Consider the following 21,190-nt stretch of genomic DNA (forward strand, 5'->3'; position numbering starts at 1 on the left):
TTCCCTCCCTTCTCTACGCTTGCGACACGTGGACCCCCCTAATGGAACATCTTCGCCGGTTAGAAACATTTAGGCTGGCCTGCCTACGATCCATCCTGGGTTTAACCAGACTGGATTGTGTGAGGAGCTCACAACTCCTTGAAAGATCTGGGCAAGGTCTCATCGGTGAGCTCTTCCGGCGGGGAAGGCTGCGATGGCTGGGTCATGTAGCCCGCATGCCCAGCCACCGCATGTCGAAACAGATTTTGTTCGGCCGGATTGAGGGGGCTAAGCGGGCGCGGCACGGGCTAGAGAAGAGATGGAGTGATGTGGTACAGGAGGACGTGGAGCTGAGTGGACTTGCCGATGACTGGTACCAGCGGTGTCAAGATCGGCCTCTGTGGAGGAGGCTCGTGAAGGACGCTACTGGGCAGTTGGAGGCAGTCGCCCTCCAACAACAACGGAGGGCGGAGAAGCGACGCTCACAACAACGAGCGGAGCGCCGGGTGGCTAAAGCACAGCAGGTTGCCACTGTAGGAGGCACAGGTGGTGCATCAGCCAGTCATCTCAGTCAGTCGACCCGTGGCACCTGGGTCTGCCCCGTGACCTCCTGCCAGCGGGCGTTCGACACTTCACGTGGCCTCAGGGTGCACATAGCCTGGCACAAGCGTCGTGGTGACGTCACCGCCACTTAGTGGCGAATGGCGATTGTTGTTGTGTCAGTGTGGGTGTCAGGGGGAGCGGTAGTGTAGCGGTTAGCGCGCTGCGCTATGAACCCGGCGACACGGGTTCGATTCGCGCTCACGGCCAACACCCAGTGACGATTATCTGAACCGGTCCCGGGCCTCCCCTAGGTCGACTCAGCCTCAGATGAGTACCTGGTGCGGTGTGTAAACATTGCCACTGGGGAGACAAAGGCGGTCGGGCGTGGTTCTGGCCACCCACACACTCGTGTGCCGCGCCGTCCTTCGTAAGTGCTGCTCGCTAACAGCACTTGCCCCAACGGTCTGTCAAGGCTATATGGGGGATATTTGCAATGTGTACGTGTACGTGTGTACGTGTGTACGTGTGTGAGTGTGACTGAGGGCTGTGTGTCGGTGTGCTTGTCGGTGTGAGGAGTTTCGCCTGTTTTCTTTTACCATACTTCACCTCCCTGGATCATAGACGGAGATAATCCACCACGCATACGAGGCGGGGGATGACACGCAAAGCGCCGCACAGATAGATTCAATGATTCGGTACTGTAGTACCATATCCTGGTCACTTCTCAGCCGATCATCATTTCCATCTCATCATCTTATCCATCATAACGTCATTATTATCATCATATTATCATCATATTATCATCATATCTGTCTCGTCATGTTCTTGATATTATCTGCATACTATATCATTATCTTAAACCTATCTTCATATCATCATTGATTCTCATCATCATCATCATATCATTATTATCATCGCCATCATATCATCATCTCCTTCACTTGTACATAAAGCACGACCATCGATCCATATTTTGCACGCGTTGCAGTGTGCGGGTGTGTGGCCCGGAGTGGTGACACATTGAAATGACAAGTCGAGCGACTTAGCTACAGCTGTAAGCTACGAGAAACTCTCCTCAACGCGTTGTGCATAACAATAATAATGATGATAAATAATACAATGCATTGCTGGATGAGTGAGCGAGGCATGCCGGCTTGAGTCTGCAAATGAGCCAGGGTTGTATGTGTGACCACCGCTGGTGGGCAGCTCGCTCAGCTGTGGCCTCGCGTGTCTAGCCCAGGTCTCGCGTCCCTTCTGGGGAAAAGGCCAGAGCCCTTGGCTCGAGTTCATTCGGCCTCGGGGATGAGTGGTGGGCTTCGTGTGCGCAACACCACCCTCACAACACCACCCTCACAGCACCACCGTCACAGCACCACCCTCACAACACCACCGTCACAGCACCACCCTCACAGCACCACCCTCACAGCACCACCCTCACAGCACCACCCTCACAACACCACCCTCACAACACCACCGTCACAGCACCACCCTCACAACACCACCCTTACAACACCACCCTTACAACACCACCCTCACAACACCACCCTCACTACACCACCCTCACAACACCACCCTTACAGCACCACCCTCACAACACCACCCTCACAACACCACCCTTACAACACCACCCTTACAGCACCACCATCACAACACCACCCTTACAGTACCACCCTCACAACACCACCCTCACAACACCACCCTCACAACACCACCATCACAACACCACCCTGACAACACCACCCTCACTACACCCCCCTCACAACACCACCCTTACAACACGACCCTCACAACACCACCCTCAAAACACCACCATCACAACACCACCCTGACAACACCACCCTCACTACACCCCCCTCACAACACCACCCTTACAACACCACCCTTACAACACCACCCTTACAGCACCACCATCACAACACCACCATTACAGTACCACCCTCACAACACCACCCTCACAACACCACCCTGACAACACCACCCTCACTACACCACCCTCACAACACCACCCTCACAACACCACCCTTACAACACCACCCTTACAGCACCACCATCACAACACCACCCTTACAGTACCACCCTCACAACACCACCCTCACAACACCACCCTCACAACACCACCATCACAACACCACCCTGACAACACCACCCTCACTACACCCCCCTCACAACACCACCCTTACAACACGACCCTCACAACACCACCCTCACAGCACCACCCTCACAACACCACCCTCACAGCACCACCCTCACAACACCACCCTCACAACACCACCCTCACAGCACCACCCTCACAGCACCACCCTCACAGCACCACCCTCACAGCACCACCCTCACAACACCACCCTCACAACACCACCCTCACAACACCACCCTCACAACACCACCCTCACAACACCACCCTCACAGCACCACCCTCACAACACCACCCTCACAGCACCACCCTCACAACACCACCCTCACAACACCACCCTTACAACACCACCCTTACAGCACCACCATCACAACACCACCCTTACAGTACCACCCTCACAACACCACCCTCACAACACCACCCTCACAACACCACCATCACAACACCACCCTGACAACACCACCCTCACTACACCCCCCTCACAACACCACCCTTACAACACGACCCTCACAACACCACCCTCACAGCACCACCCTCACAACACCACCCTCACAGCACCACCCTCACAGCACCACTCTCACAACACCACCCTCACAACACTACCCTCACAACACCACCCTCACAACACCACCCTCACAACACCACCCTCACAACACCAGCCTTACAACACCACCCTCACAACACCACCCTCACAGCACCACCCTCACAACACCACTCTTACAACATCACCGTCAAAGCACCACACTCACAACACCACCCTCACAACACCACCCTCACAACACCACCGTCACAGCACCACCCTCACAACACCACCCTCACAACACCACCCTCACAACACCACCCTCACAACACCACCCTCACAACACCGCCCTCACAACACCACCCTTACAACATCACCCTCACAACACCACCCTCACTACACCACCCTCACAACACCACCCTTACAGCACCACCCTCACAACACCACCCTCACAACACCACCCTTACAACACCACCCTTACAGCACCACCATCACAACACCACCGTTACAGTACCACCCTCACAACACCACCCTCACAACACCACCCTTACAACACCACCCTCACAACACCACCCTCACAACACCGCCCTCACAACACCACCCTTACAACACCACCCTCACAACACCACCCTCACTACACCACCCTCACAACACCACCCTTACAGCACCATCCTCACAACACCACCCTCACAACACCACCCTTACAACACCACCCTTACAGCACCACCATCACAACACCACCCTTACAGTACCACCCTCACAACACCACCCTCACAACACCACCCTCACAACACCACCATCACAACACCACCCTGACAACACCAACCTTACAGCACCACCCTCACAGCACCACCCTCACAACACCACCCTCACAGCACCACCCTCACAACACCACTCTCACTACACCACCCTCACAACACCACCCTTACAACACCACCCTCACAACACCACCCTCACAGCACCACCCTCACAACACCACCCTCACAGCACCACCCTCACAGCACCACTCTCACAACACCACCCTCACAACACCACCCTCACAACACCACCCTCACAACACCACCCTCACAACACCACCCTTACAACACCACCTTCACAGCACCACCCTCACAACACCACCCTCACAACACCACCCTCATAACACCACCCTCACGGTACCACCTACACAACACCACCCTCACTACACCACCCTCACAACACCACCCTTACAACACCACCCTCACAACACCACCCTCACAACACCACCCTCACTACACCACCGTCACAACACCACCGTCACGTCGCCACCATCGAGGATGGTGGCATTGGTTGGTCGGAGATGTCTGTCGATCCTGCTCATTGTTATCTTCATCACGAGTCATCATCGTGTACGCATAGCATCAACATCCTGAATCATCATGGCCCTCAATGATCCTGAATGATCATGTTCATCATTACGATCGCCAGTCATAATGATACTCAATCATAATCATAATAATCACGATCATCATCCTCATCATGAATCCACATATTGATTGTCAATCGTAATAATCGTCGTTATTATAGATGATCAATGATGATAATACTCATTTATCACCCTCAACTATATTCACATATTTTGAATCATAATGATGATGATCATCATCATCATCAATTGTCATACATCATCATGATATTTGTCCATTATCATTTATTATTATTTTCATAATCGCCATCTTCATGTCGATTGTCAATCTTGATGATGACCATTTTGATGAATCATCAGCAATCATCAGAATAATCACAGTCATCGCTGTTATTGTCACGACGTATCTGAAACCGATATAATTACTTCTCCAGAGCCAATTGAACATCGTTCAAAAGGACGAAAAAATTACAAAAATAATAATAATACTAATTGTATTCATATAGTCATGCAATTTCAATCTCAAAACGCTCAACAGCGCATCCCGCATTAACATCGACAACGCTCCAAAAACACAACAGATACACAAGGCGACCACGATCACGGATGCGGAGGTGAACACAACACACGAGCTAGAGAGGAGCATCGCAGAGACAACACACCAACCAGGCAGGGTGACAGTAAACACTTAAACTCCTGACATCGGAGAGAGTGCCAACAAAGTTGTGCTGTGTTGTTCTTCTTTGGACGTTCACCCTCTGGCCAGGTCATTGTTATGATCTGTGTGTTGTGTGCTGTGCGTGTATTTATTGCCGCATGAATGCACGCGTTCGTCCATCCTCCCTTGGCCGGTGCGTGACATTTTATCCCTCGTTCGCTTTTCACTTTTGTGATCACAGAGCCTCACTTAATTAGTTCTCAAGGGATCGTAAGTGTCACTCTTTCTAACTGCCCCGCGATCTCTCACCTCATCATCGTCGTCGTCGTCGTCACCAGCGTGGTCAATTCACTGCTGGATGAAGACCCTCTCCCAAGCCATCGTCGCCGTCACCCTCTCACGCTCCTTCGATGCATCTCATTCTCTTGCGTAATCTGTTAAATCCTCTTCTTTGGTTCTTTCGGTAAAGTCACGTAGAATGATAATAAAATAATAAATTGATAAAATAAAATAACACAATAATATTCTCACGACGTTTCGGCCACAACACAAGCGGCCTTCATCAGGTGCGGCCTTCATCAGGTGATGAAGGCCGCTTGTGTTGTGGCCGAAGCGTCGTGAGAATATTATTGTGTTATTTTATCAATTTATTATTTTATTCTCATTCTACGTGACTTTACCGAAAGAACCAAAGAAGACGAATCATTGCAGTCACGAAAGCTTTAAATCGAAACTGTTAAATCCTGTTGACGACATTGGCCGCTTCGAAACTCTCTCGGGGCCAAACTGCCGCAAGACAAGACTTGCCACGTCCGGGGAATTGTTGCTTGTTGATTGACTTGTTAATAAACACTGTGCCCTTAAAATAAAAAAAATCAATATATAATATGCGACGTTTCGGGCAACGGACCTTTTTCTTGTCCAAATGTTTTCCGTTCTAAGGACACTGTTAACGACGAATGTATTATTTTGTGTTATTGTCGTTTGTTGTGCTTTGTGCGCCACCACCAACGCAGCAGCAGCGCCACCACTTAATTTGTTCAAATTGTCGATGCGAGATTGTTGAGTGTGTGCGGGGGGGGGGAGTGGTGGCGCAGTGGTTAGCGCGCTGCACGATGAACCCGACGGGCGACCAGAGTTCAATTAACCGGACGCTGATAAACATCGGTCGCAAGTGATACCAGAACAAGTCCCGTCCTTATCAACTCGCACTGATCACCTCGGTGGAGCGTGGTTAAACAATTCCCCGACATGGAGTGGGGGAGAGAGGGCTTTTGTCCATTGGTGGGATTGAGAACGGATGCAATTCATTTTTTATTCATTTGTACGTAAGTATAACTATATTGCACTCTGTTTCCAAAAAAACTAAAAAAAACAACTCAAAATCTTGTTCACTATTGACTGACCCTTTTATGTCGCATCGTCCCACGTGACGAGACTATTTTAAATAAACGGTAACATTTTGTGAAAATTAAATTAGGGAACGAAAAGCACGAGACGAAATCTAACTACTAATTAAAAGAACACGACGAACCCACTCTAAATCACGCTGCGTCTGTAAAAATGCACTCCTTGTGTTTATGTACCCCATTGAAACATTGAAAATCTTAATTACGTAACAACAACAACAACAACAACCATTTTCTGCAATCGTCGGCGTATTTTATCACTCCAATCAATGCCTTGTCGGTCATGGGGGTGGAGGGCGGTTGATGGTGGTGGAGGAGGGACGTTACCCAACAAGGCTTCAAATATCACTCCTCGCCACTGATGTTTTCATACATACCATTTTTTATATCATTATTGTTCATCTGATATTTATAGCCGGTCGTGAGCGTGACTGATGGATGCAAATTCTAATATTATTCGAGAATTAGAGAGATTACATGTGGTGTATATATTGAGTATATATCATGCAGGCTATGCGTATTACGTGAGTAACTCCAAAAATCTAACATCATCTAAATTTGGGCCGCGCCAGAAATTTTAAGATCACTTTTTTTATCCAACCAAATTATGCAAAATGTGGCATCTGGAGATTATTATAATATAATGTTTAATATGGTGCTGAATCCAAAATAAATATGGATAGCGGGGTGAGTGGGTGGAGGGTTAATATGTTGAACTTTTTGTTGTTGGAACCTAGCCCTGTGACATTTTTTAAAATATATCTGGATGAGCTCAATTGAAATACTCTGCCAACTCTCGCGAAGATTTCCTGGCTTGGGACTGTGGTCTGCGATGTGTAGAGACCTCATGGTCTCATTTGCTTTGTTGTGATAACTGTGCTGTTGTTGCTCACGCTCTTTCGTTTTGGTGCAATTTGTTTATTCATTCATGATTTCACTCGGGAGTAGGGGTTTCATTCGCTTGGTATGTGTGTGTGTGTGTTGGGTTTCTTTCGAGCCGTGGGGATTTGGTCCAGCATGGTGGAATGCTGTTGGCATGAATAACGCTGTATAAAATTAAAGTTTTCTTACAATTCGGTGTTTGATACAAAGTACTTTTTTTTAGCAGATGTGACCCAAAACGAGTGTTTACAATCAGCGTGTTCTACCTCTGCCATGACGCACACAACAACAACAACAAATCGCCATTCGCCACAAAGTGGCGGCGACGTCACCGCGGCGCTTGGTGCCAGGCTACGTGCACTTCGATTCCACGTGAAGTGTCGAGGGCTCGCTGGCAGGAGGTCGCGGGACAGACCCCACGGTCCTGAGCCACGAGAATGGCAGCAGCAACTGAGAGGTGAGCAAGGGCTGGTGCGGAGAGACGCGTGCATTTGCTTGGCATTACAATTCTTGAAAATCAGCTGATGAAGCTGATTGTAATCCCCAGCGAAACGTTCCACTTAAACCTTAACCGTTATGGGTTTACTCTCCAACACACCGGTGTGCTGAAATAGTCACGAATTGTCACGTTTTGTTTTACGTGACGACCCTCACTAATTGGCTGTGTCGGTTGGCGGCGGGTTAATGACACATTTATATTTACGCGATCTAACCCACCCATAAACGTTTTTTTTTACGGATACTATTGCTCGCGAAAGCCTGCGTGTTAAATCGGCATTACTGGTCATTGATAGACATCCCGAGGAGCGCATGCATTAGTGAACTTAGCGTGGAAATAATAAAGCATTAAAACACTCTTCTGAAATTTGTGGTCCGCCAGGAAGTGTCTAACTGTGTTGTTGGCCTGACTGGATGTGCTTCACATAATGTTTTTTCAGGTTTGTTGAATTCTCGTCACTCATCTTTTTGTCGTATTTACCTCCGTGATTTGTTCTTGAGTAACTTAGCGTGGCTTAAAGAAGAAGATTAAGTTGGCTAGGTTCGGGCAGGATGAGTCGCTAAGAAGGCGCCGATAGTCGGATAGTGAAGATGAACACACTCGGAGTGGCGACCAAGGAAGGGGGCTCACAGCAATCCAACGGGACGCCCCCCCCCCTCCACCACCGAGCGGGAGACGGAGCGACAAAACCAGTTTAACACGCAGTAGTAGACTTTCGCGACCAATATCATCCATAATAGTTTTTTTTTATAAATGCGTCGTTAAAACCCGCCACCACCCGACACTGCCAACTAGTAAGGGTTGTCACGTAAACAGAACGTGGCCAATTCGTCACTAGTACAGCACACCGGTGTGTTGGAGAGCCAAGCCACAACCTTTACAGTCTGAGAACAAAACCAGCTCGCGTTGCAGCGGCTGCTCGGTGGAATCATCGTCGCGGGATTGTGCGAGATATGCGGCTTCAGCTTGTAGAGGTATTGACCCAGCAGTGGATTGAGCATGGCAGCAGCTGATGCTCCTGGTGATGACGACGATGATGATGATGATGTCCAACGGCAATCCAGCGAGGAGGTAGGCCGACCAGGAATGACTGAGAGGCCCAATGTGTGACGTGGGATTATTTACATCCCACGTGATTGCTTTATGGTGTGAAGGGCAGGTTCAAGTGCCGATGTGGACAAGACGCTGTCTTTATTATTTTAAGCGTATGCCTTGTCCTTTCAACCCAGACGCAATTCATAAACAACACAGACGCTCTCTCTCTCTCACAAACATTACACACGACAGACATATACCCCCCTGTGGCCGGTATAGGCCCGTGGCGGTACATGTGTAGTGGAGTATGAAGGTGCGTTGCGGAAACAGCGTGATTACATGATCACACAGACAGTACGGGTTATCTTGGGTCAGCCTGGAGCGAAGGCGAATACAGTGCAGGTTATGTTGGGGCAATTAAGCTGGGAGAGCCGTGGACGGCTGTGATTGGTTGGTGCTGTTGCTGGGGCTGGAGAGGCGTCTAAAGGTCTGGAGGAGAAACAGGTGACGGTCACGCGGAGTGTGGTTGGGTCGCGGGTTAATTAATTGGGGGTGTAATGAGAGCGGGTATAAGAGCAGGAGTCGGAGTCAACAGAGGGGGTTGAATGGTGGAGAGCTTGGAGATGGGTTGAAGTTGGAGAGCTTGGGGGAGTTGGAGTCTGGAGAGCTTGGAGTCAACAGTGGGAGTTGAAGTGTGAAGAGTTTGGAAGACAGAGTTTGAGAGACAGAGTATGGAAGACAGTTTGAGAGACGGAGTTGGAGTTAAGAGTTGAAGGGTGGAGTTGCTGAGTGCAAAGACGCTGTGTGTGAAGTCGCTGTGTGCGAAGTCGCTGTGTGTGAAGACGCTGTGTGCGAAGACGCTGTGTGCGAGGTCGCTGTGTGCGAGGTCGCTGTGTGCGAAGACGCTGTGTGTGAAGACGCTGTGTGCGGAGTTGCTGAGTGCAGAGTTGCTGAGTGCGGAGTCGCTGAGTGCGGAGTAAGCGAAGTAATCGTGGGGAGTGAAGAGACAAAGGTGGCGAGCGAGTCGAGTGAAGCACGGCGAGCGAGCCGTGGTGACCAGGATACTGTGGAATGTGGAGGACATGCTGAGAGTTGTAAATAAAGCGGTGTTCGGAGAAAGACAGAAGTTGTCCGAGTGAAATCGAACACTAAATTTGGTGTCAGAATGTCTACGAACCATGCCGACATGTGGAATACAGCGGCCAAGAGGAAGAACGTGCCGATGGCCTCGTCTGACGATGGCAACGATGTGAACGTGATTTCCGCATCGGGGCAAGTGGGTGCCGCTCCCCCGGTGGGCGGAACGAGCGTTGCCAACGGGGCTAAGCCAGCCCGGTGCCGTTCCCGCGCCGCCGGGAAACGCCGACGGCGGAGCCGCACCTCCCGCGGCGCTGCAGGCGGGGCAGCAGGACGCACAGCACGCCACTGCTTCGCCGCCATCGAGAGGGAGAGCGCCGGAGCTGGAGGAGAGAGAATGCCGCCGCCGCTAATGCGGGTGCCGGGGCGGGAAAATTGTGCGCATCGTGCGCGCGCGACCGCCATCGTGGCAGCCGGTCGGGACGCGGTTCCCGCCGAAACGCCGTTCCCACCATTCTCAACGCCTGTGGAGGAAGATGTTCAGCCGTCTTGGTGGCATCCTGTCGCAAGAGGATGCCGTGCTCCGAGCTCCTCACAGCCTCTCAGGCGAGTCGTGACACAACGCACCCGGCCCTAAACACACACCTCACCCATCTTGCGTGCGCCGGGTTGTTGTTTTGCGTGTGGGTTTTTGTTGACCGCTGGCTGCTGAACGGGGTTTCTGGCTGTGTGAATGTAGGATGAACGCAATGTCTGTGCTCGTGTGTGTGGTTACGGCATCGGCAGTGTTATCTGATGGGGATGTTAATGAGTCGAGTGTCCCGAGGCCCTTTAATCATCCAGTGGGTTGCCGTGTTAATGATTCGCGATTGTTATTGTATATGCTGTATGGAGCTTCGCTTGTGATTGGTTATGTGTGACTGTGAGAAACTTTGTGCGTTGTTGTTGCCAAGATATAGACTGTATCGGACTGTATATGCTGCGTGTACTGTATTACCTCATTCGGCGATTCGTGGGATTGTGTATAGTTGTTTTGCTCTCAACTCGGTTGGTACAGCTGTGTGCTGCAATGCGAGTATCTGACATAATGGGTACTGATGCGGGATGTTAAGTGTATTGTGGTGACCGTTGGGTATTTGAGATTATCGCAAATTGTGCGTGCCTGTTCGACATTGGCGATAGTGACATGCTGCCATTGATTTGGTATTATGCTAGCTGTCAAATCTCTTGGGGCGCAGATCCTGACCAGGATGGCCCAGTACGTGTTGAGTGTCTAACACGTGAGTGTGGTCCCGTCATGCTATGAATGATGGTTTGACCTGACGGCCCGGAGGTTGAGGCCCTCTGTGGTGCGTCTGAAGCGATACAATGGAGCTGTAGGCTCGCCCTGGCGGCCCGGAGTTCGAGACACTCCGAGGTGCGTTGAAACAGTGGGCTGGAGATGTATCCCTCAGTTGTCAGGGTGCATGTTGTACAGTGAGGTAACGATGTGTCTTCTCAACTCGGTTGGGGTAGCTGATTGCGGCAACGTGAGTCTTGGAGAAACACTGGCTTAAAATTCCCCCGCTATGGCCGATTCGTGCGACGAACGCCGGCGACGCGCAGAGGCGTCGGAGGGTGTGAAATGCGCTGTCTGTAATAATTCCCAGAGCAGTATACTGGGATGGGAGTGCGGGGAGAACCGCTGAGATATGCGGGTGCGCGGGGATTGCGGCATTACCATCCAAGCATGCGGCCGTCATTTTGTGTGTGCAGCGGTAATTGTGTGATTTTGGGTTGATTGTAGAATGTGTATTTTGGTTCCTTCCACCGGGTGGAATTGATCATCTCCACTTCCCTGGCCGGGTGACTGTTGTGTCTGACGAGCCGAGGCGAGTGTTCGTCGAGTGATGCATTAGGATGGTTGGTTTCTCTCGTCACAGGATTCCTGCGCCTGCCGCCCTTGGAGTCGCCCGTTGTGCTGGCTGGATGTGGACTTGAAGGGGGGAGTGGAGCGCGTGCTCGCCTCCCCTGGGGGCTCGGCCACGCGAACTCGTTGAAGACTGGCCGCTGGAACTTGCTCCCGATGAAGAACTTTCTGTTGTACATATGTTTCTGTGACGCGTTGGTGTTGTTGTTATGTTGTTGTTCATTGTTATGTCGTCGTAGCCGGGACGGCGAGATTTTTTTTATCACGGGAGAGGTGATGTAGTGGAGTATGAAGGTGTGTTGTGGAAACGGCGTGATTACATGATCACACAGACAGTACGGGTTATCTTGGGTCAGCCTGTAGCGAAGGCGAATGCAGTGCAGGTTATGTTGGGGCAATTAAGCTGGGAGAGCCGTGGACGGCTGTGATTGGCTGGTGCTGTTGCCGGGGCTGGAGAGGCGACTAAAGGTCTGGAGGAGAAACAGGTGACGGTCACGCGGAGTGCCGTTGGGACGCGGGTTAATTAATTGGGGGTGTAATGAGAGCAGGTATAAGAGCGGGAGTCGACAGAGGGGGTTGAATGGTGGAGAGCTTGGAGAGGGGTTGAAGAGTGGAGAGTTTGGAGATGGGTTGAAGTTGGAGAGCTTGGGGGAGTTGAAGTGTGAAGAGTTTGGAAGATAGAGTTTGAGAGACAGAGTTTGTAAGACAGAGTTTGAGAGACAGAGGTTGGAAGACAGAGTTTGAGAGACAGAGTTGGAGTTAAGAGTTGAAGGGTGGAGTTGCTGAGTGCAAAGACGCTGTGTGTGAAGTCGCTGTGTGCGAAGACGCTGTGTGCGAAGTCGTTGTGTGCGAGGTCGCTGTGTGTGAAGACGCTGCGTGTGAAGACGCTCAGGGCGGAGTCGCTGAGTGCGGAGTAAGCGAAGTAATCGTGGGGAGTGGAGAGACAAAGGTGGCGAGCGAGTCGAGTGAAGCACGGCGAGCGAGCCGTAGCGACCTGGATACTGTGGAATGTGGAGGACATGCTGAGAGTTGTAAATAAAGTGGTGTTCGGAGAAAGACAATTTGTCCGAGTGAAATCGAACACTACACATGTATGTGTTAGCGAGCACCTATTTAGGTTTTCGTCTCCCAGGTGCTGATGGTTTTCGCCACCGAACCGGGTAATAATTTGAGACTGAGTCGACCTAACGGAGGTACACAACCAGTCATGTTCACCGTAGCCTGGACGCCGGATTTGTAGCGCAGTGCGCTAACATCTGCGCCACAGCTCCCCCTATACAAAGACAATGATGCCCCTCGGCCGCCTTTATATTCCCAGTGCCGATGTTTTATACACTTCGCACCATGCAACTGACTTAAGGCAGAGTTGACCCAGGGGAGGCACAGCACCGGTTCAGATTTTCGACACTGGTGTTCGCCGTGAGCGGGAAGAGAACTCGGCCTCTCACAGACACACACACGCATAATTAACACACGGGCGCGTTAATGCGCGCACACACACACACACCACTCGTTTTGTTTCAGAGGCGTCTGTGATTTAATATTTCTGTCGCGTGCTAAGAGACACGCGTCCTATGCACGATCCCATTATAAGACGTCTCAGCCGCTTACAAGGTCGAGATTATTTCATCTCTGTATTCGTGCGTATACATACACAATTATGTTTAAAAAATTGTATGCATGCACACAAAACAAATATCGCCCGTATAGGCTACGCACACTGTTTGGGACATGTGCTGTTAGCGAACATCTATGAAGGCCAGAACTACGGCTATACACACAACGACACACCAGACACACAGACTATACGTAGACTACACACAACACACACACACACGCCACTCACACTTACATCACACACACCAGGCCACCAGAGACACAGACCACACATAGGCTACACACCCCACCCACCACCACACCACCACATCACACACAACCACACCACACACCACCACACACAACCACACCACCACACCACACACACCACCACACTACATACCACCACACCACACACCACTATATCACACCACCACACCACACACCACCACACTGCATAGCACCACACCACACACACAACCACACCACACACCCCACACACCACCACACCACCACACCACACACAACCACACCACACACCATCACACACAACCACACCACACACACCAGCAAACTACATACCACCACACCACACACACCACCACACCACCACACCATACACCACCCACACAAAAAGACAAAGACACCACCCCCCCCGTCTGAGCAACTGCTGTTAGCGGCAAACTATGAAGGGGTCTCTTCTATCACCCCATTGCTGATACCGGTCCCCAAGTACTTATTTCCTGAACACCAAAGACAAAGATACCCCCGTTGAAGCCTTTAACAGACTGTTGGGGCAAGTGCTGTGAGCGAGTGGCACCTATGAAGGCCGGAACGGCACACGAGGTGTGGGTGGCCAGCACCACTCCTGGCCGCTTTTGTCGCCCTGGTCGCGATGCTTACACACCGCACCATGTACTCATTTGAGGCTGAGTCGACCTAGGACAGGCTCACGAGCGGGGATCGAACCCGGGTCGCCGCTACTCCACCGCTCCTCCTCCCCCTCTCTCGAACCATTCCTTCGCGATCGGGCTCAGCACTGCTACGAACCCGGCGACCACACACATACACACACACAGGCAACGCACACACCTGAACCGTCCACCCACAGACGCACAGGGGGGCGTCGTTTGCCAACTCTGAACACAAGCGCGGCGGTGGTGGTGACCTCAGCTGTTCCTGAACAGTTGAACAATCGCGCGCAGCCCGTGTGAGTCCCGTGTGTGTGTGTCCCGTGTGTGTGTGTCCCGTGTCCCGTGTGTGTGTGTCCCGTGTGTGTGTCCCGTGTGTGTCCCGTGTGAGTCCCGTGTGTATCCTGTGTGTGTCCCGTGTGAGTCCCGTGTGTGTATGTCCCGTGTGTGTCCCGTGTGTGTGTATCCCGTGTGTGTGAGTCCCGTGTGAGTCCCATGTGTGTCCCGTGTGTGTCCCGTGTGTGTCCCGTGTGAGTCCCATGTGTGTCCCGTGTGTGTGTGTCCCGTGTGTGTCCCGTGTGAGTCCCGTGTGTGTTCCGTGTGTGTGTGTCCCGTGTGTGTCCCGTGTGTGTCCCGTGTGAGTCCCATGTGTGTCCCGTGTGTGTGTGTCCCGTGTGAGTCCGGTGTGTGTCCCGTGTGTATCCTGTGTGTGTCCCGTGTGAGTCCGGTGTGTGTCCCGTGTATGTCCCGTGTGTATCCTGTGTGTGTCCCGTGTGAGTCCGGTGTGTGTCCCGTGTGTGTGAGTCCCGTGTGAGTCCCATGTATGTCCCGTGTGTGTCCCGTGTGTATGCTGTGTGTGTCCCGTGTGAGTCCCGTGTCTGTTCCCTGTGTGTTCCGTGTCCCGTGTGTGTGTGTACGTTGAGTGGAGCGCGTTGGCGCAGTGGTTCGCACACTCTGCACGTGGCAGCGCTGACGCTATAAACACCGCCCTGGGTTAAAGGGAAAAGTATATAATAAGCGACGTTTCGGGCAATGGCCCTTCTTAATAGCACATACTAGGTTACTAATAGGTTACGAATTAAAGGCTGACTCGTGAGTTGACCTTAGAGACAGGTTCGGATGTCACTGGCCACTGACGTTATCCGTGGCCAGGACTGGAACTTAAGTCATCGGGTGTCGCTTGCCACGAAGAAAACGACCACGATTTCCCGTCGAGGTTTCAACAGCACCACGGGCAGCCGCCTCCGTCTCCAAAATGTGGACGTTTACGCACCGCACCAGGTACTCATTTGAGGCTGAGTCGACCGAGGGGAGGCCCGGGATCGGTTCAGATAATCGTCACTGGGTGTTGGTGACCGTGAGCCGGGAATCGAACTCGTGTCGTCGGCCGGTTTCATCGAGGGCTGTGCTAATCGCTGCGCCACCGCTCCCCACAAAGCCTTGAACAGACTTTGGGGGGTAAGTGCTGTTGGCGAACACCGATGAAGGCCGGCACGGCACACGAGGGGGTTGGGTGGCCAGCACCAAGCCCGTCCGCCTTTGTCTCCCTCGTGACAATGTTCACACACCGTACGAGGCAATCATTTGAGGCTGAGCACACAAAGACAACAACGACACAAGCGTGTGTTCTGTTTGTGCACTTACATACGACAATCCCGACACTGTCTCACCGCAGCGCGGCAGCTAACGCCACCACCGCTATGATTGGAAGTTCAGCGACGAGTGATATCACACCCAGTCCTGTCACTCCACCTTCCCGTTGCCATCCTTCACCAACCCGTATTATTATTATTTTCATTAACCCACGTGGTGAAATATAGTAAAAAAAACCACCCCCTCCCTCCACTCTGATCACTGAAAGACCTTAATCTATCCAGCAGTTGATTAACATAGACGGTTGTACACAGACGCAGCTGTGTACTATTATCAGCAACAGCAGCGGTCTCACTACGTTGCAGAATACGGTCTTGACACATTTTGATCGCATTTTTGCTTTCGTCTGACTAGCACGTGCAACGAATACCACCTCCCTCTACCACCATCACCACCACCACCCTCCCTCCCTCCTCTACCACCACCCTCCTCCACCACCTCCCTCCTCCATCACCACCACCTCCCTCTATCACCACCACCAACTCCCTCCATGACCACCACCACCTCCCTCCATGACCACCACCACCACCTCCCTCCATCACCACCACCCAAACCGCCTCTCCGGCCAATGGCGAGGCGTCGGATAAGAAAGCTCCACCCAGCTGCCTGGCTGCGTCGTTTTCGTTGTCCGTGCATTGGGGCTGTCGCCGTCAAACGGCAAAGGCGACGAGGAGGAGGAGGAGGAGGCAGAAGGCTGCCGGTGCGTGCCAGGCACGTGTGTGTGTGTGTGCGTGTCAGTCGGTGTGCGTAGTGGCAGTAGCTCGATACACGCCGTGGCATACACACAACGCACTGATAACGCGCGCACACACGAACACGCACACGTGGTGCTTTCATTCATTCTCTCTTGCGGCACACGTGTGTGCGAGACGGCGCTGTGGATATCGTAGGAGGTGGGTACTCGGGGTATGTATGTACGCACGTACATACGGACACACACATATACACACGCTGTACACACACATTAATTTGTACTGCGTGCGATTATAGAGGGGGCAGTATAAATGGGATGTTGGCACACGTGCATATGGACGCATGCACGCACGCATACACACTGACACGCACGCGCGGGTATTCGTTTGTTGAGCCAAGTAAGAACTCAAGGGATCAGGATGAGTCTCATTTGCACGGGTGACACGGGGCATTAGTCTGCCGGTAAGCGGCGATGATTGCCGCGTTATAATCTCAATTGAGTCATTTTCATTCACACACACACCTACGTCCGTATAGGTGTGTGTGTGTGATTGAGTAGGGGAAAGTATAGCAGCTTGACACGCATAACATACACACATACTCACACGCAGTTATATACATACACGTACATCAGCACAAATGCAAAGATCCCCCGTATAACCTTAACAGACTTGTAGCGGCAAGTGCTGTTAGCGAGCACCTATGAAAGCCGGAACAGTACACGAGGGGGTGGGTGGCCAGCACCACGCCCGACAGCCTTTGTCTCCCCAGTGGCGATGTTTACACACCGCACCAGGTACTCATTTTAGGCTGAGTTGACCTAGGGGAGGTCCAGGACCGGTTCAGATAATATTCACTGATGTTGGCCGTGAGCGGGTCGCCGGGTTCATAGCGCAGCGCACTAACCGCTACACTACCGCTCCGCCCTACAGCAGCACACGCGCACGCACACACACGTGTGCATTATGAGTGTGTGCGTGTGCGTTACAATATATATGTAGAGAGAGTAAGCGAGACAGGGAGACAGACACCAAGAGAGAAATTGCACCGGGCAATTTGTAGGTTGTCGTTTTCACACATTATCTGATCCCGGGTGGCGATGAATGGCTCCTGTTGAGTGAATTCTGGAGTCAAATTCTAAGCGGCTGAACGAGAGTGATAACGCGGGCCAGACGCGGGCATTGTGCGCTTCGCTACCTAAGTGCGAGCTCACACGCTGCTGCTGCTGCTGCCGCCGCTATTCACTGCCAAGGCTTCTCGGTCATCTCCATCTCATCCTCCTCCTTCTCCCGTCGCGTCTCTCTCGCAAGTACGTGTCGCTAGTACCGGCAGCTGTCTTGGGTCACTGGGTGCTTACACACACGCGCGCGCGCCAGTACGTACGCATACATAGACGGACTTGGTGTGTGCGTATTCGTATATGTACTATTAGTGCAGACATGTTGGTTAGTATAACCACACTAGCAGACACACTAGCATACGTTAGTGCACCCACATGCTGGTGTATACGCCAGTACATACCCTCGCACATACACGTCGTAGCATACACAGATACCAGTGCATACGCTAGCACACGCACATACTCATATGCACGTACTGACACATACATTTAGCACATACACAAAGTAGCATACACACATACGTTAGCACACACACACACACGAGTACACGTGAGTGCACACACGCTAGAACAGGCAGGCTCGTGCACAAAGATCCTCCTCCGTGTGGAGGAGGATCTTTGTGCACTGTTGGGGCGGTACTATGACCAGACTGTTGGGGCAAGCGTTGTTAGCGATCACCTATTCAAGCCAGCACGACACACGAGGGGTTGGGTGGCCAACACCACGCCCGGCCGCCTTTGTCCCCCCCCCCCCCAGGTACTCGTTTAAAGCTGAGTCGACCGAGGGGAGGTCCGGCACCAGTTAAGAATAATCGTCACTTTTATTGGAATCGAACTCGAAGAGTAGCGCGCTAAGCAGCGCGCCACCGCTCCCCCATGCACGCACCGCAGCTGCCGCTCACAGACCACGCAGCGCGTACGCGGCGGGTACCTGGGGGAGCGGTAGTGCAGTGGTGAGAGCGCTCGGCTACGAAAATCCCGAGTTCGATGCCCGCTCACGGTCAACCAACGCCAGTGCCGATCGCGAGAACCGGTCCTGAGCCTCGCCTTGGTCGACTCAGCCTCAAATGAGTCCCCGGGGTTTGATGTGTAAAGCATCGGTACTGGGTAGACAAAGGCGGCCGGGCGTAGTGCTGGTTATCCACCCCCCCCCCCCTTTTGTGCCGTGCCGGCCTTCATAGATGCTCGCTCAAGGCATTTGCCCCAGCAGTTTGTTCAGGCTATACGGAGGGATCTTTGTATTTTTACGAAGCTATCCTTCGCCGTGTGAATATCAGTACACACTAATACACACACACGAATACACTTATAACAATCCACACACACACACGGGTATGGTACATACAGCCCATCTATGACGCACCAGTAACACAGATTAAGACAAAGACACGCACTGATGTTCTTCATCCCATGCACAGACTGTGCTTAGCGAGCACCTATACACGACACAACACAGTAGACTTTGACGTGCGCGTGTCTGTGCGTACATGTAAGCGTATGTGGGGAGCAGTAGTATAGTAGTCAGCGCGCTGCGTTACGAACCCGGCGACACGAGTTCGATTGCTGGCCTCGGTCGGTGGGGGGGGGGGGGGGGGGGGACAAAGGCGGCCGGGCTTGGTGCTGCTTGACTACACCATTGCCTTCGTGCGCTGTGCCGGTTTTTAATAGGTGCTCGCTAACACCGCTTTGCCCAGAGAGCGTGTTTATATAAAAAAAAATGCATCTGTACGGGGAATATTTGCCTTCGGTGCGTGCGCATGTGCTCTGCGTGATGAGCGTTAATAGCAATGATGCGTGCTATAAATTGATGAGAGACAACGCCGTGCGGATATTGCGGCGACGACTCGCGCAAGATCAATCGCCGTGAACTGCGCCTTCATAGCGAGCGGGCAGTGTGTAATTCATTCACGGCTGGATGATATCGCCGAAGCGCTCTCCAAAGCTGCCGCCGCTGCCCCCGCCTCTGAAGATCCACCCAGGACAGGCAACGCGAACTCGTTTCATCGCTCCATCTCCTCCTTGGCGGACGGCTCACCCCTTTTCAGAGCACGCTCCCCTTCCTTTGGCTGCCACTCTGTTATTCGCCTCGACCATCGGCTCTCGTTCCCGACACCTCTTAGCCGTGACGAGTTATTTTTGCCCAAGCCTCCCACTGACTCTTCTTAACAATTTGAATGGTGATGATGTAATTCTTAACTCACAATTCCACGTGTTCCTCTTTATGCATCTCTCTCGATGAAAATGGCAAGCGTGCGTACATTATTGCAATATTTGTTAACGTTTATCACCCCGATTGAACGATGCTTTTCAAAAATAATGTATATTTGATTGTCCATAACTCCCCCTTATGAGCTACGTACCAAAACTACTCCTGTACCAAACGCTTGCTGTCCTACCCCGGCACCCCCGATTAGCGCGGTTTGCCTACGTAGGGTGCGAAATAAGTTCAACATGCGTGCGTACGTGGGCAGGCTGTCGGTGGCCAAGTGTTGTGAGTCGAGCACCTATTGAGGCCAGAACAGCATGCCAGAAAGGCGGACGTTTGATGATATTCCTGACCATTGCTTCGCATTGCGAGCGAGCTTCAGGATCGCATTGCCACACTTGCGAGAAACTTGCGGGGCATACGTCTGTTGGAGACAGATCGTGAAGTATAACGTGGGTGGTGGTGGGGGGTGTTACATCAGTGGAAAGTCAACGGGGGTTAGTTTTCTGCCAAGTCAGCGTTCCCACGTGCGTTTGTGTGAGAGATTAGTGTACGGGAGAGAGAGAGAGAGGCTAGTGTGTGTGTGTGGTATGAGATTAGTGCGTGTGTGTGTGCGTGCGTTGTGAGGAGCGGTAGTGCAGCGGTTAGCGCGCTGCACTGCGGACCCGGAGATTCGAATTCGTTTACGGCTCACGGCCAAAACCGGTCCTGGGCCTCCCCTAGGTCGACTCAACCTCAAATGTGTATGCGGTGCTGATGGTGGTGTGTAAACATCGTCACTGGGGATACAAAGGCTGCCGGCGCTCGCTGCTGGCCACCCATCCCCTCGTTTGCCGCTCCGGCCTTCATAGGTGCTCGCGAAGGGAACTTGACCCGACAGTCTGTTCAAGGCTACACGGGGGATCTTTGTTTTGGTGCACGTGTGTATCTTGTCGTACACCGATAGTGGGGAGCGATGGTGTAGTGGTGAGCGTGCTGGGGGTGC

At 52.2% G+C, this 21,190-nt stretch overlaps 1 protein-coding gene across 1 annotated transcript in view; it reads left to right on the plus strand.

The window, feature by feature from the left end:
• The first annotated feature begins 16,718 nt into the window (after positions 1–16,718).
• Positions 16,719–21,190, plus strand: part of LOC116947521 (plexin-A2-like) — a 300,758-nt gene continuing 296,286 nt past the window's right edge. The window contains 1 exon segment of the mRNA XM_032963364.2: positions 16,719–17,079. The gene's annotated coding sequence lies outside the window, so the exon portion shown is untranslated.

The sequence above is a fragment of the Petromyzon marinus genome, chromosome 30 (assembly GCF_048934315.1).
Source record: "Petromyzon marinus isolate PM22_M1 ecotype Great Lakes invasive population chromosome 30, UKy_Petmar_22M1.pri1.0, whole genome shotgun sequence".
Taxonomy (NCBI): domain Eukaryota; kingdom Metazoa; phylum Chordata; class Hyperoartia; order Petromyzontiformes; family Petromyzontidae; genus Petromyzon; species Petromyzon marinus.